We start from the raw sequence: 16,861 nt of genomic DNA, 5'->3' as shown, positions 1-16,861 counted from the left end.
TCCGTCCAGTCTCGCTTGAAGAGATAAAGGAGAAAGCAATTGAGAAAGTGACAGACAAGCCCATAATTCCTTAGAGGACTAAATTGGAAGCTTGGGACAAAGATGATGGCGGTACTGCTGCTTCAAGGACAGCTTAAAAATGAGGGGAGGGGTGGTAAAGCTCCCGCTGGTGAACCATTGACTGACTGTTTTTTCAGATCAAAAGGGGCACAAAACCTGCTCCTAGTAGCTCCATAACAGAGAATGTGAAATATATTGTGAGAAAGCAACAAGGATCTCTTAATTTCACGTACGGTTTATTAGTTCAGCTTCTTTCTGGCACACATGTTTTGTCAGAATGTTTTGCTCTCTTTATCACCCTGAGTCAATATTTTGCAAAAGCCCTACAGGGGGCTGAACAGCAGCACAGATAATATTGTAGCAGAATCTGACAAACAGCTTTTACTCCAAGCTCGCGCTTGTTAAGGTCAGAGGCTTGCAGGCAATCAATATTTGGCAGTTAGCTTTCAATCCATCGCTCCGGAGCCCAATCAGCCCGAGCAGCTGTCCTGATGCACCTGATGGCTCAAAGCAAAGGACGGGGAGAGAATAGAAGGTGAACTGCTTCCTACGTTTAACTCTGCATTTATCTGCAGCTAAAACACAATATATGGAAAACTTAAAGAGAGGGAAAATGCATGTGCATATGTTTTATAATTGCAGAGAAAGACAAGGAGAGAACGAAATGGACTACAGTCACCTCCTTTGTTATCACAATGCCTGCAATGTCCTCCAGTCGTCCCTGACAGAGACCGTCAGTCTGGCTCAGCTCTCATCTCTCTCCATAACGACTTGGCATCCTTACTATTAAATACCACATACATACAGTAGAGGCCGGAAATCCAGACCCAAATCCGAAAGATTAAGGGTCTGGCAATGAGTAATCAAAATGGCCCAACTCGAAGGGCGGCACCAAGCATGCGTTTGAAAATCTCACTGCACGCAATTGGATAACACTACGACCAATCACAACAATACACGGGGTGACGTATCTAGAGCCCCATACACTTAGCTACCAGCGGAGCTAACTGGTAGATTAATCTCTTGCCTTATCCGGTTGGCAAAACAGCAAAAATGTCCTTCTTGCAAAGGAACGATTTGAGCGCCGTCTTCTGTTCCTCTTTTAGATAAAAAGCCAAGTCTAACTCGTTCATTGTAGCGGCCAAAGCCGTTTCAAACAACTGGTGTTATCCGTAGCCATCTTGCAATGTTTACCAATGACTAATGACATCGGTTTAGCTCGCCTCTGGCCCACCTATATCATCATCATCACCGATGTGATTGGTGCAGCTCGGCTACAAGGGCATAGTTAATGAGCATCATTACTGAATGCCTGAGTGACTCGCTGAGCAAATTGAAATTGTGCTCTTGCGAGAACTCTGGGTAACATACATACACAATACAACAAAGATCTCATGAGTTGGGTTTTCTCTGTAGTCTGAAGAGAAGCTGTGAAGAAGTTGTCACTGGGCTCTATTCAAACCAGGACCACATTCATCATTCATATCGACTGGTAAAAACAACAACAATATTTTCTTTGTATATTCAGCGCTTATTTTTTGTGACACAGAGGGTTATTCATGATAGCTGCTTCCGACTTTGAACTGCTGCACAACAATGTCTCTCAGGCTAAATAAAGTTCTATCTTATCTTATCTTGTCTTAACAGATCTAGATACAGCCTTGCTGCCAATTCGTCTCTGTGGCCACTCACAGTACTGAAGTGATACAAATCAAAAGGATTTTCACCCATAGATCACCATTATAAAAGAGTCATCTGTAAAACTGTTGACAAGACACCTTTAACTGCAAGCAAGGTCATTCATTACGTTATTCGTTCGTTATATATTTGTATTTCCCAGAGCCAATTGAGTTTGATTTGCGTGATGCCATGGCAACATCAAGTCTACAGGCCATGAGGGAATGTATGGGCATGACCAGCAGGAGAAACATTAATGTAACAGCAAACCTGAAAGCTAGAAAACATTTTTTTACTTATGCGCTCGATGAGCAATTGTCATGCAAATGACTGGCCGCCATCTTTGAGTCCGGTATCCAGTTCTTATAATACACCCATGGTTTCTTCAGAATAAAAGTAAATATTTAATGAGATGTTCATATAGTTTTGGTGTGAAGAGCGATGTGACAGTTACCGAGGCGTTGTATCGCTCTCTCGTCGAGAGCCAACTCCCTTTATGCCTTCCCCTCAGTAACCCCCGTGTCTACTATGCCCTCTTCTGCCGTACGGCAACACCAGTTACTGTCAGGGGAGCGGATGTTTTGGTCTATTCAAAAGGAGTTATTTAGATACTTCGGATACTACGGACGCCGCTCAAATGCCCCTGGGCGCATTGGATAGTCCAACCAATCAGACCGACGATCCAGGTGACGCTGCGCTTCGGTAGCCATTATGTTGAATGTAAACAAAAAGCTGCTCGCCGTAGCTGCGCTATCGTCGTCGTGTAAAGCCTGCCTCAATGGTTGAGATTATTGTAAAGCCCGCCTCAGCGGTTGTGATTGGTGCCTCGATTTTGGGGACATTGGAAACGGGTTTGAATGGGCTCTTCACCAGACTGACTTGCAGAGCAAATCTCCAATTTGCCGGAAGTTCGTCAGGGTTTACCCAGGCTACAACTCACGGGCTCTTGTCCCCCTGTGTATGAAAAACACTGCCCGAGGGATCTTTACAACCAATGATTTTTCTTAAGTACTCACAGTCAAGGCCGCTCCTCCCAGGGTCACTGGAGGTCCCTTCATTCTTAAGGACGCCCCCTAGCCTTCCTCGGTTGCCGATCTGAGAGAGGTCAGGTGCTCAGGGGCTCTGACCGCCCGAGCGGGTAGGGAAATGCACTCCCTCTAGGAGGTAACAGGAGGTCTGACTGTCTAAATCGCCGGGCCGCAACTCGCCACAGGCGTTTAAAGAGGAGTCTGTGCTATCCCCCGTGAGGGTGGCCCCCGCCTAACAGCAGGGGTAAAGAAAAGAGAGGAAAATACCCCAAAGACACAAGAGACTGGTGAGGCTTTGGTCTCCTAGCTCAGCACGAGCTCAGGTAGTTTTATTTATATGATAGAAAAAGAGACAAAATAAAGAAATGAAGAAATTAAACTAAGCTCAGAACCGGGTCGGTTCAATGAGTGTTTTGCACTGGCTGTTAAGCTGCTTACACATATAGCCGACGGCCGACCGTTGACAGAAAAGCCAGTCGAAATGATCAGTCTCCCTGTGTTGGTCCAAAAAGTGCCACAGAACACACCAAAAAGACGAGACGAGACCAGATGTAACACATCTCTATAACAGCAGGCGGCGTTAATCTGTATTGTTGCCCAGGAAATGAAAACCGGCAGCTGATTGGACAAACGCGTCACATGGGTTTGTTTTCTCTGGAAATTCAAAGCCAGACTGTCATGGCGGCCGTTCAGAATACAATCTCATATTGTACTAAAATAGTTCACTGACCGGACCGAATAGCAACGCGGATTTCGGTGCCTTATTTAGGTGCCACTTAGATGCCTGTGCTTCTCTCTGATGCTCCGAAAACGGACATTAGAGGGAACTGAAACATCGCCTCATGGACGCAGGTAACGTTAGCCTACCCATCCAGTGGTTGTTTTTGTAGTTGAACAGTAATTTACTGGTGAAATAAGTTATTGTTATAAGATATTATAAATTTTTGAATAAATCATTTAATTTTGACCCTGTGGCCTTAGCACAAGCCGTTCTTTAATGTCGCCCTTTTGTGTTCCTTTTTAAAAAAAAACTCTTTAGATCAACTTTTTATTGTTTTATATTTTTGAACATACAGAACAGACAAATACAATTGAATAAGGTGCTCCTTTTTTAAAATATATATATATATATATATATATATATATATATATATATATATATATATATATATATATATATATATATATATTTTATATATATATATATATATATATATGTAAAATATAGAGATAGAGAGAAGAGATGTGTCACCTTTTTCAGCCCTTCTGAGTTTGCAGGTATGATTTTAATATAACATTATAATCATTATGGCCTTTAGAAAAATGTTTTTTTATAGAGGTGGGGTAGTGCACTATTAGGCCCCTGTGGGGCGGGCTAAGCTTTTGTCCTTAATGGCATTTTTTCCCCCTTAAATTACTTTTACTTTTATAATTTAAGTAGTTTTGAAACCAGTACTTTTCCACTTTTACTTTAGTAAAAAGCTTGAGTTGATACTTCAACTTCTACAGAAGTCCTTTCAAACCCTAGTATCTATACTTCTACTTGAGTAATAAATATGAATACTTTTGACACCTCTGTTAAGCAGTAATATAGTTTTAGCTTTTGTTTTTGGGTTTTCAACTGAACCTCCGTTCAACAAGTGCCAGGAGACACCTGCATGTAGAATTATAACGTGGAAGTTCTGTAAGTTATTTCCAGCTCTTTGAGTCTTCAAGGCTTTTCAGGACGATGACTGAGAATGATGTCAGCAGGCCAGGCCTCTCTTTCAGGCCTGAACTCTCCCCCGTGGGACTCCTCTATCTAACCCTGGCCTGACACTGTGAGAGTCTGGGGGACAAGCACGGGACAGTTGGGCTACAGACAAACCTACTACTGTCCCGGTTATTTCTGTCTAACTAGACAAAACATTGAACACTGAAAATGGACATTATTAAATTTGAAGTGTCCTATTATGTCATGTTTACAAATAACACAAGAGACTTTCATGTCTATTCTCATATTTTTTTGACGTCAGATAAAGAAACAAGCTCCTCTGTTCAACAGGATACAGAAGCCTACATTATCACACACGCGCACACACACACACACACACACACACACACACACACACACACACACACACACACACACACACATACATACATACAATCCTCTCTGTTAAGTACACGTGTCTCTCCCATCCTTGCACAGGCACAGACTGTTCTCACATGTACCCATACAGTCCCCAATGACTCATCTAAGATAACACAAGAGGCATATCAAAATAGACATTAATACCCTCATTAAAATAAATAGGAGGGCCCAGCAGAAATAAACACTGGTTTGCAGGCTTTTTCTGTGGGCCATGAGACTGCAGCGCCTGCAGCCTCTCCTCAAGCTCCTACTGTTACAACAACATACCAAACACATCGAGGTCCACGAGGAGCTCTTTAGGATTCCACAAGGTTGTCTGATGAATAATGGGTGCTTTCACTTGAAGGGATTTGTGTCAGAAGTAATATCCGGGGAACGATGACTGACAGAGGAGATTTGTCTGATTGGACTCATGTGGGGTAAAGGTGAACTGCTTCATAGGAAGTAAAGGAGGAGAGTAAGAGGAGGATTAGGTCTATCTGGGTAATCTACTACTAAACTGAATATTTAGAGAGCACACTGACATATAATTGTTTGATTCTAGTCTTGAGCAACAGGTGTATATTTTATTCAATGAGTCAGCAGTGTTACGTTATTACTTTATTTTTTTTCCCGCTTCATTATTTAATGAAGCGACAAAATCGACCAACCAGTAGAGTTAAAAATCTAAAATAATCAAAGCAACCAATCACAGCATCGTCCATTAGTGCTGACCAACAATCAACAACCAATAAAATGTTTGAAGCATTTTTCTAAACTTTCTTATACATTTTTCTTATGGAGTTGATAACATTTCATGACAAAAAGATTGAACAAAACAAAATAAACACAACAATATTAACAGGTGAGTGTGGTCATTCGTAAAAAACTCAATCCGATAAGGTAGGCTGTGAGTTGCAGAAAAAAAAGAGAGCAGATATGATCGTTGTTTCAAGGCACATAATATCAGTCAGTGTGTAGAAAGCTGCTGGGATGCTAGATCCCCGATTGCTGCTGTGGTACTGTATGACAGCAGTGATCACAGCCAAAAATATTCTGTTACTTTACAATGGTCAACATACAGTAAAACACTACAGGGAATAGGGTACACATTTTAAAGCATTAATGCGTAACTTTTTGATATTAATGAATGTTTGTTACATTCAAGCCGTTGCCAAATAAGTTGCTACAAAGCTAATTAAGACTATCAGCTCCACACAACTTTCTCTGTATTTCTCAGTATGGCTGTGCTCAGAAGATTGTGGCGTCTAGCGACTTTCCAGTGCACAAACTCGAGTGAAGGTAATTACCTCTTCTGAAGAGTCCATCGTCTTTTTTTAAATCCTCTGTGTCCTCCTTGAGCTACTAACAACTGCGTGGGGGAGGGGTGGGGGCAGCGCGTGGTCACCGAAGGCTTGTATCATGTGGACGCCTCGACAGTGTTGTTGTCATTACTTAGAATTCCTCTGCTCTGGAAACAAACTCTTTCTTCTACCCCCAAGGACCAAGCTCCACACCATGGGGGATCGGGATTTCTGCTCAGCCACTCCACCTGACGGCTCCAAAAACCACCGACTCCTTCAAGAAGGGCCTAAAAACCTTGCTCTAAGCGATGTAGGGTGACGTTACTTCTTGTTGACGTTTGAAGTATTGTCAAACAAAACGGAGGCTAGCTCGCCCCTCCCTCCTCCTCATCCCATCCCCTCCCCCTCCCTTCCGTGCTTTCACGCACCCCCAAATCCTTCTTGTTGGTTATTGGCTGGAATGCTGGAACTCTGTTTGTTATGTTTCGTGGTGCAGGTTGGCGCAGTTTGTTTTTGTTGGCGTTTGTGGAGCCTGGGCTGTCTACAGAGACCACGTTTTTTACAGTGTGTTCAGGGGACAGGCAGCTGGTGGATAGTGAGGAAATGTTTGCTGTATGTGACAAAAAATGTTGTAGCCTAAAAAACGCATTACATCGCTTACACCTTTAAGAAAGCTTTTGCGTAAATCCTTATTTTTTTCTTTATTTGTTTAGCTTTATTTCTTTGGTTTGCTTCTGTTTTTACCCTGCTCTTAATCTCCCGTAGCACTTTGGGATTGATATTTCAATGAAAAGTGCTCTACTTATAAAATGTATTATTATTATTATTATTATTATTATTATTATTATTCCTCATGGGGGCGACAGAAACTACACACTATAGCTTTAACTAATAGATATCTCAATGAAACTTCTACAGTTACATCACTTACAATAAGATAATTATTCTTTTAGTTTTTTGAAATGTTATGTTTAAACATGCAAATGAGGCATTATCTAATATAAATGTGCTAGTTTGCATTTCCAGGATAGAAATCTGAACATTGGAAAAAGCCAGGTTCAAAATTCTTGCTTTATTTTGTTGACATATTACAGTCAAAGGTTTTTCATAGAGGGAATTTTGGATATCCCTTTTTTTTTATTACTCATTGAATCAGAAAATACTGTCAGCAGCCATGTTTTTTGGAATAAAATGTTATGTAAATCAGGCTATGAATGATATTTGAACAAACCCCTTTGTTTTAAACCTTCATAACATCAAACTAGAAAGTTTGGTGTTAGTGCTAATTTATTTTTTAGAAAGCCGCTATTGTATTGTTTGTATTGTAAAATGCCATACATTTTTATTGGAAACCACTATTTATAAACACGTAAACAAGTATCTAATAAAATCTGACTGAAAGAAGACATGTTATGGAAGCAAAATAGTCCTTGCCTTAAATTGAAAAGAAAAAAATCTGACTCATGTCCAGTATCATATTGTTTTGTGATTATTTTTTTTTTGCGGCTTTGTTAACCTTTCAACCACTCAAAATATGATATAACATTATAAGGTTTGTGACTCATGTTTTTCTGGCACAAACACATTCGGTATGTTAAAGTGATGGTTCGGAGTAATTTCACCCTAGGGTCCTTTGCACCATGACCATGGTTTTATGAAACATTTCCTTTCCAAACGCTTCACGTGTAACACAGAAAATAATACTAATTTCAACACTACAGCCAATATATAATATTTTCAATAATAAAGCACTATATAATAAGTTAGATAATGTGTATATATGACTCTCTTGCTCTGTCTGTCCTGTTACAGTTAAGTTATGCTGTAAACAGTCAGGATGTCGTTGGACTGCAATTACACAGTCACAGGTGCTCTCTGTTAGAACTGCTGTGGCAGCTGTGTGAGCTTCATATGACAGCAGACAGAATACATGTATGTGTGTGTGTGTGTGTGTGTGTGTGTGGGTGGGTGCACGTGTGTGTGCGCGTGTGTGTGTGTGTGTGTGTGTGTGTGTGTGTGTGTGTTTAGCAGCATCTGTTCGTACACTTGGGTACACCTAAGTGCCAGCAGATGTCCTTTGCATTCCAGTGTTTATCGTGTGGTGGTAACATGTGTTTGTGTTTATTCGTGCAGACTCCTGTTATTGTCACAAAAAAAAATACACAGTGACAGAGCAGGATGTCCAGCTGTTTGAATGTCATTGTCCCAAACATGACAGAAAGCAGATTTAACTCTGGAGCTGCAAATCAAGACTGGGAATTTGAAATTAAAGAAGCTCTAACTATGGTCACCAGCTAACTTGGTCTGTTTGCAGTTTGGTGCCGGATAGGTAACAAAACCAAAAACGAAACCAAAACAAGAGTTGAAATGTACTAAAACACTGCGAAGCCGAGGAGAGTTGGTGATAATTGCCTGTGGGTTCATCACTACGAATGATCCCTTTCACGTTATACATTGTTAAACATTGTTATTTGATCCATTGCAAGTATAGAAAATATGGACTGTTGCAGCTTTAACATTACAGTAAGATGAAGACAAGGTGTTAAAATGTTGCCATTTCAGAACATTTTGAAAACTATAGATTGTGATATTATCTCTCTTGTGACAATAATTGTATTTTTGTTCATACGCAGATGTTAAAAGTGAGTTCATCTCCATCATTATTTCTTTTCAGAAAATACCACCTTGACTAATAATAATAAAATAAGAACTTAAAAGAAGTGAACATAATTACTAACATTTTAAAAACTAAATTCAATCTGACAAAAACGACTCAGTATGCCAACCCTGATGTCTGCAAACACACATTCAAAAATCAAGTTTTCCCAAACAATGATAGCAATGCTCACATTGTAATCAAATAGATTGCATTAATTTGTCTTCTTGTGATTATTCTCCTCAAACTTAATTGTCCTGTCTTATGTTTCTGTGTTTCTCGCCTCAGCAGCAGATCTGCTGTGTGACGAATGCTGACGAGCAGCAGACAGACATCCGTCTGGGAGGAAACATCTGCATCCTCTGCCGGGCCTCTATCTCCCACCTACTGACCGATCAATACTGAAGGCAGCTAAAGTTAGCACCAGCGAAGCATCTCAGAGCCCCCAGACCAGCGTGTCTCACATTACTTTGAATGCAGTGAGTATACTGCTCACATAGACCTTTTCAACAGCAGAAGATATGCAGTACTGTAGGTGTGGCTGTAAAAGTTGCTGCGTCCAATAAACTGGGTAATTAAAATGAATACATTCAAAACAGTAAACAATATCAACATTATGCAAAATAACCTTTTCTTAAAGGTGCCCTGCCACACAAAACCGTTTTTTTTTTTTTAAATATGTTAGGTCCATATGTGTTTGTGTTATGCAGTGAATGTGAAAATTAACTGCTACCTCCTCTGTCAGCTCTAGCCACTGAAAAGAAGTAAGTGGAGAAATCAGGCCAATTACAAAAGCTAGTCAGTCTGACCAAGGGGGTAAGCTTTGCTTCAGAACTCGAACCTCCTATGGCGCCAGTTTGATGCTACAACAATATCACCTCTTGTTAGTTTTCCATTGACTGCCATTAATTTTAACGTCACTTTGACAGCAAATAACTTTACATCTAAACCGTTTAAAGACTTCATTTGTCCATTGTTTATTTCTAAAGAAACACGACAATGTATAAAAGGCTCCATTACCTTGTACCTCATGTTATGGCTCCATAGCAGATGTTTTTGTAAAAATAGGCTAACGATTGTGTCATAACCAAGCAATTTACTGTCAGGAATTACCGTTTAGTACAGGAGAAGCTCGCAGGCAGTTTCGACTTACATTATCTGTTTAGGTTTAATTATTAATGTTAACTATCATTTTAGTTAGTTTTTAGTCTTTGCACAGCTACCAGAAGACTTACAACTTTCAGACAGGTTGCTCACGTCACATTTACGTTGTCTCTCTCAGTTGGAGGCTGCGCAGTAAGTGCTTCTAATATCCTTCACCACTCTCCATCCATAGCAACGGGATCTGTTGGTTTTTGTAATAACAGCATCTAAGCAGAGAGTAAGCTCTGAATCAATAAGAATAATCAATATTTTATAGTTTGATAATAAAGATTCATTACTGCATGTAATTAAAAACATATTTCAGGGTCATTTTTTAAAGTCCCTCATCCACAATAAACATTTATTTTGCTTATTGTTACCTCACTGTGCAGGATGATGTACAGTATGTGCCAGGGATGTAGTGGAGGCTAAACGCACGTAAACGCCGTTTACGCACCTCCCAAAATTCGGAAATAGCGTTTATCCACCTATAAATAGCGTTTATCCACCTCTAAATTGAGTTTATCCACCTCTAAATTGAGTTTATCCACCTCTAAATTGCTTATAGTTCCTAAGCCATTTTAAATTAAGCTTAAATATTATTATTATGTCGTTTTAGTTTCATATTGTTCATTAATAGTTTCATAGGTTGTTAAATCTAAGACAAAGTCTTTCATATTGCGCTGCATTACTGTCTGTGTCGACCAATCTCTTGCGGTGTTTGTTGATTTAAACCCCCAACGTTGACTTCCAGGCAGCTATGCCTGGAAGTCACTAGGATTAGGCAATGTTAGGTGCCTTGAAGTCATTAAATCAATGGTCGCAGCACTGCCTTTCAAGTCAACGTTGGGGGCTTATACAACCATCGAGCATCTCCAGCGTATCCATCAGGAAGCAGCAGACTGCATCCAGATTCGTCAGTCACTAGCTACTGTCTATGGTCACTAGCCCAAACTAGCCTACATGTCTCATGTAATGATGAATGAATTGTAAATATGGATATCCGGCAATTGTTTAAGCACCGTCAAGACAGCAGCCCTCCTCCTGATGCCAGCAAACGGCCTCGGCTACAAGCCCAAAGTGGGTGAGCTCGGAAAACAGTACTAAACTTCATGTTTTTGAGGTACATTTGGTTCACGTAGATTCATGCCACTGACTCAACAAGTCACCTCTACCTTTTCCCATTAGCCCATGTTACAAGTAACAGGTTTTGCAAAAGCGTCTGTTAATGTCGGCAGCCATTACGCTTGTGGAAAGTACAGTGCAACTTAAATTGTCTTTCTTCTGTTAATTACAGAAACTGAGTTATATTTAAATTAAAATTTGTGGCACCAGATTCATCCTTCTTTCGTCAATCTGCACCTGCTACATTAGCAATTGTTAAAAACTGTAATCAACATCTATTTTGATAATCAATTAGTCTGTTTGAGTCATTTTAAGTAAAAAATTCTCTGATGTCAGCTTGTTAAATGCGAATATGTTCTAGTGTCATCTCTCTGTGACTGAATATCTTTGAGTTGTTGACAAAACGAAACATTTTAGGGACATCCTGGACTTTTGGGAAACACTGATCCATGTTTTCCACATTTTTCTGACATATAGACCAAACAACTAATCGATTAATTGAGAAAATAACAGATTTATCAACTATGAAAATAATCCCAAATCCCTAAACCCATAATCATTACGTATTATGCATTGGAAGCCCTGGATACTGTATGAGCCTCCCTCTATATCTCTCTTAAATATTTTTGTTCTCTCTGTTTTGTCATTTAGTAAACTTTATAGATTTCAACCATATTATTCCTTCTTGAGTCTCTTTAACAAGAACTTAGATTAATGTATGAATTGAATAGTGATTGTGTGACCTATGAGGGAACAACCAGTGATACCCTTGGTAGTACCGTCAAATGATAGCCTCTAGTGATGTCATCAGGATACATATACACCGGTAGGCAGTGGCCCACCTTATCACGTCGTGGTCCACCTGATCACAGAAGTTTTAGTTTACCCACCTCTTTTTTTACCACTACACCTCTGGTGAGTGAGTTTAATAGTGGACGTACCAACAGCATTTTGTGACATCACAACTAGTTTGGAGACAATCGAGTTCCAGTACATAACTTGTAAAACAAGTGTGATGTAGAAACATGTAGCCTCTCGTGCACACACACGAGTAGGACACGCCCTGTGTCCAGCAGTTACTTATAGTCATAGTTTTTTAAATAAGCGAAAATAAGTAAAAGTAGGCACATTTTTAAGAATGTCTAACCAGTTAATTTATGTTTCTGTGGAAACAAAACACAATAGACAAATAATTCCAAGCAGTGTATTTTTATGTCATAAAAAAAGTTTTCGAAGGGTTGCTTGTAAATTGGTGTAAATAGATAGATAGATAGATAGATAGATAGATAGATAGATAGATAGATAGATAGATAGATTTCATCATCAGGTCCAGGTGGAGCACAGAAAGCTAGAGCAGCCTCTAACGAGAACAGATGGCAGCCATATTTCCATCTAAGTGCTCTTGGCAGTATGCTGACACAATAATCTGCCTTAGCGGGCAGAAGGACACCACTGTAAAGCTTGAACACAGGGTTCATACACACATTTGCTTATAAAATATAGGAATATGAATTCTCTCACCGCTTCTTCCATCCACACGACTCAATCTCATGTTAAGGCACCTATCAGTGTGTGCCGCACCGAACAGGAGTGATTTCTGCACTTTGGTGTTTAAAGAGTCATTTCTATCACATATTGATTTCAAGATATTTTTGTCTGTCGTCAATTCCAATAGCAGCTGGCAGAGATGTGATACAGCAAATGACAACATAGCAGCTTTTATCAGAAGATTTATTTGGGTAAATCTGCTTAATATAAATAATCGGTGCTAAGAAAAAGAAGTTCCTTGGCTGGAAATGCCGAAGAAGTGCACACAACTACTATTTGTCTCTCGGGTCAGTCCTCCAGAGCAGCTCTTCTGCTTCTTCTTGAATCTCTTTTATTGTGTTCTTATTGTCTTATACATACAAACTAGAGCAAGAGTCCAGATGGCAGACTCTTGTTGAACGACAGACATTTCCACAATATTAGAAAGGGATCATTGCTTGATAATGTCTCATTAGACAAATTAAGCTCCCAGCAGTTGAGAGTAACATTTTCATAGGCAAAATCAGCCAACAGTAGTCATATTGCAACAATTCATCGTAATGCACTGCAGTCGGACATCCTTGTAAAACTGAGAACTTTCTTAATTAAACCTAGTTGAAGTCTGATAGTGAAGCACTTATCTGTCCAGTTTATTACCATCCAACATAGTGTATTATACTGTATGTGTATTGCTGCAATACTCAGGCTTGCAAATGCTCATTTTAATGCATAATAAAAAAGTTATTAAAAATGATCTACCTCATTTTTAATGGCAAAGCAGAGTGCACGTTACTTTCTTAGCAAACCTATTGGTTAGTTATAACCAAGCATTTTGGGCCAAAGAAACGTCTCACCTCCATCTGGACTGCAGAGAACTGTTCTGGGATCTGCCAGTGTTGATCTGTCCTCCAATAACTCACTATTAAGCATCTGCTGCCGATCAGGGGGGCCCGACTAAATCAAGTCTAGCAGTCTCAACTGTGAGTCCTCCTTTGTATAGTGATTCATCCCCTCAGTACATATGCAGGGTGATACTTTATGCACACTCTGTGAGGCAAGATACAATATAAAATGGAGGTTTGGGTAAAAGCTAACAAAGAAACCACTGCAGGTCAGGAGCGTTAAAGGTGCTCTAAGTGATGTGACACGTGTGCACAAATGTATTTATTCTGCTCATGCAGTGTTTTGCTTTGATGAATAGGTAGAGGTGAGAAGAACTTTGTCATTTGTCATACAGTAAGACTGCTTGTAACCTCTTAATAGATCAATACCTTAATGCCGCATTAAAAGTTTGGGTTTCTATTTTATATTTAAGATTATTAACTTTTAGTACTTGTTTATTTTAATTTTCTCTTACTACGTTTATTGTGACCAAAAAAGGTCAATTCCCCTATATGTAAAACGTACTTGGCAATAAACCAGATTCTGATGCCTTAACAGGTAAAACTTCACACCACAGTACTTGAAGAAAAAAAAATCATATGCAAGGAGCCTTTATGAAAGTTGAGATCAAATATTCATTTTTCTGTAGTTCTGATAAACTCTCGCAGCTATCTTCAGAGAGCAAAGCGCTGTTTGGACTGATGTGATCCGCTGAGCCAAAATACTGTGACCTTCTGAAATCCTAAATGGAAACACTACTCATGCTCAACTCCGCGCTGCAAGTCACTGAGAGGCTAATGGAGGTGCAGTCCTGAGAGGAGTCGCGCTGTCTCATCTTCGGCTGCACACTGACAGTGAGAAAATGACAAGTAAATGAAAGTGACCCGTCCAGCTGAATGCATGACAGACGTGAATATAAAGACCTATTCATGGTAGTGCTGAGAACTGAACTCGCTTTCAGATCTCACTGTGCCTATTTGTGTAAAGTGTGATAAATCTGCTCTCTTGAGGAATCCTGAGTTTGAACTGCTGTAGTGCATTGTTAGTGAAGGAATGAAGGGCGTACATGTTTATTAAGAGAGCCCATAAACTGACGGGCTAATGCTGCAGAAAAACAAATAAGAACTCCAACTTCAAAGATGTTCATGTTTTCTCTTCAGCTGGAAGTTTAGAGCAGGTTTCATGAGCCTTACAGGAATAGTTTGCTTATTTGCTTCCTTGCTAAAATTAAGGGGGGATGATTGACACTACTCTCACATTGGTATTGATCTTCTCATCTAAACAAGTAAGCAAATAAGCTCTGTTAAGCTATTACTTTAAAAAACAGTCAAAACTTAATAGGTAAAATAGTCAATCAAAAGCAAAGCCAGTTGCTGCCACTAGTCTTTGAATAATAACTAAAATAATTTTGGCAATTGAGCAAGGTCAACATAAAGGGTGCAAATACTGCACGTCCTCTGGAAACATTTCCAGCTTTCAAAGTCAAAGTTAATGCAGACTCTGAAGGTGCATTGCTGCAGAGCATGTGCTCAAAACTATGATGGTGATGCACATGATCAGTTATCATAGAAACTAAGATATTATTCTGAAAGAATGCAAAGTAAAAGCCTCAAAATGACTTAGCCCAGACAAACCATTCTAAAAATAGATTTCAAGGCCACTTAACAGCATTTAACAGATGCACTCTGGGAACAGAGAAAGGCCTTGCACTGATGCATCCTGGGTGGCTGCCCTTGAAATATTTTTTTTTTTCAGATTTAATGAAGTAGGAGTAGAAGGACATTTGGGTCACATCCTGCAGAAGTAGCATGTTGCATTTAAGATGAACAGGTTATGGAGAATCTCTCTGATTAAATGATCGGCTTTCTTTTGGCCATCATCTCCACTATTGGATAGAGTCACACTTCACATCCCCTTATAGAAGCATAATAAACCATAAAGACTGTGTCAGAGTCACACACATTTTTCCTCTTTTTATTCAGTGATAAATAATTTCCTATGATCATAGGCTTTATGTGAAGACATCCGATCAAGGCAAGAGACAAATTAGAGGGCACACATTGCCACCATTAGAAAATAATAGCAGAAACAAAAACAATGAGGTAAGAAGTTCTCTTTTTTTTTATACATTTGTGGTGCTTCTATTTCTGTTACCTATACTGTTGAACACAGTGCTTCCTAATACAGAAATCCTGCCTTTTGTGTGTCTGTACATTGTTAAACAAAAACAGGTCATGGCACAATACTGAACCAAGCAAGACAGGGAGGGCACTGACTGCAGAGTGTAGTTAGCAGTATACATCAGACCGAGGAAGAAGAGCTGAGAGCAGGAAACAGAAATACAAAGCAAAACTATAAGACTTTGCGACAGCGCTCCATGATCTCTCACACACACACACACACACACACACACACACACACACACACACACACACACACACACACACACACACACACACACACACACACACACACACACACACACACACACACACACACACACACACACACACACGTATGCTCCCCAAATTATGAGTGTAAACATGTACAAGCTTATACAGTATGTGTTTCTTTCTGTACGTATATGTGGAAAATAGAAAACAATTTAGTTGAGGGATGGTTGTGTTAAATTGTAAATGGACTTTTAATATTTATGAATAAACCCAACTAATTTCTGAGATAGTAGAGATTTGTGTGTGTGTGTGTGTGTGTGTGTGTGTGTGTGTGTGTGTGTGTGTGTGTGTGTGTGTGTGTGTGTGTTGCACTCACAGGCCTCAAAAGCAGCACACTGAGGCACAGCCCCATGCATGGACCTGACCTGCAGTCCCTGTGCCTCCACTTTTTTACAAAGCAAGACAAAAACATTCCCTGGCTCATTTCTTTCCCATCCAACATTAAAGGAGAATACCACCGATTATTAGCATTCACATGCTATTTTCACACCTTAATGTAACTTGAGCTTCTACTAAAAAGTCAATACTGTCTGCTATAATAAGTGATATATGGGTTATTCTCAACTCCTCGAAAATGTTAACACCACAGTGATGTAACACCTTTGAAAAATACTTTAAAAAGGCCACTGTGCTTGTGGCTGTACTGAACAGAATTAGTACTACAAATACAAGAGGTGTGTTAATGATATTGATAATTATTCTCTAAATTCAGTCTTCTAGTTATTGGCAAAAGATGTGTATCAGTGTCATGGGTTTAGCTTAGCAATTCAATGGCATAATGCAAGGTCTTACATTGAGTGGCATTCTCCTTTATAGTACTTGACTTCCTGTTCTGCTGCCCAGGGAGGTCACCCCTCGTTGCTACCTGCTCCTGAGCTGCAGCTGGTTGGAGA

This window comes from Perca flavescens, chromosome 15 (assembly GCF_004354835.1).
Source record: "Perca flavescens isolate YP-PL-M2 chromosome 15, PFLA_1.0, whole genome shotgun sequence".
NCBI classification, from domain to species: domain Eukaryota; kingdom Metazoa; phylum Chordata; class Actinopteri; order Perciformes; family Percidae; genus Perca; species Perca flavescens.
This window is presented reverse-complemented; position numbering follows the sequence as displayed.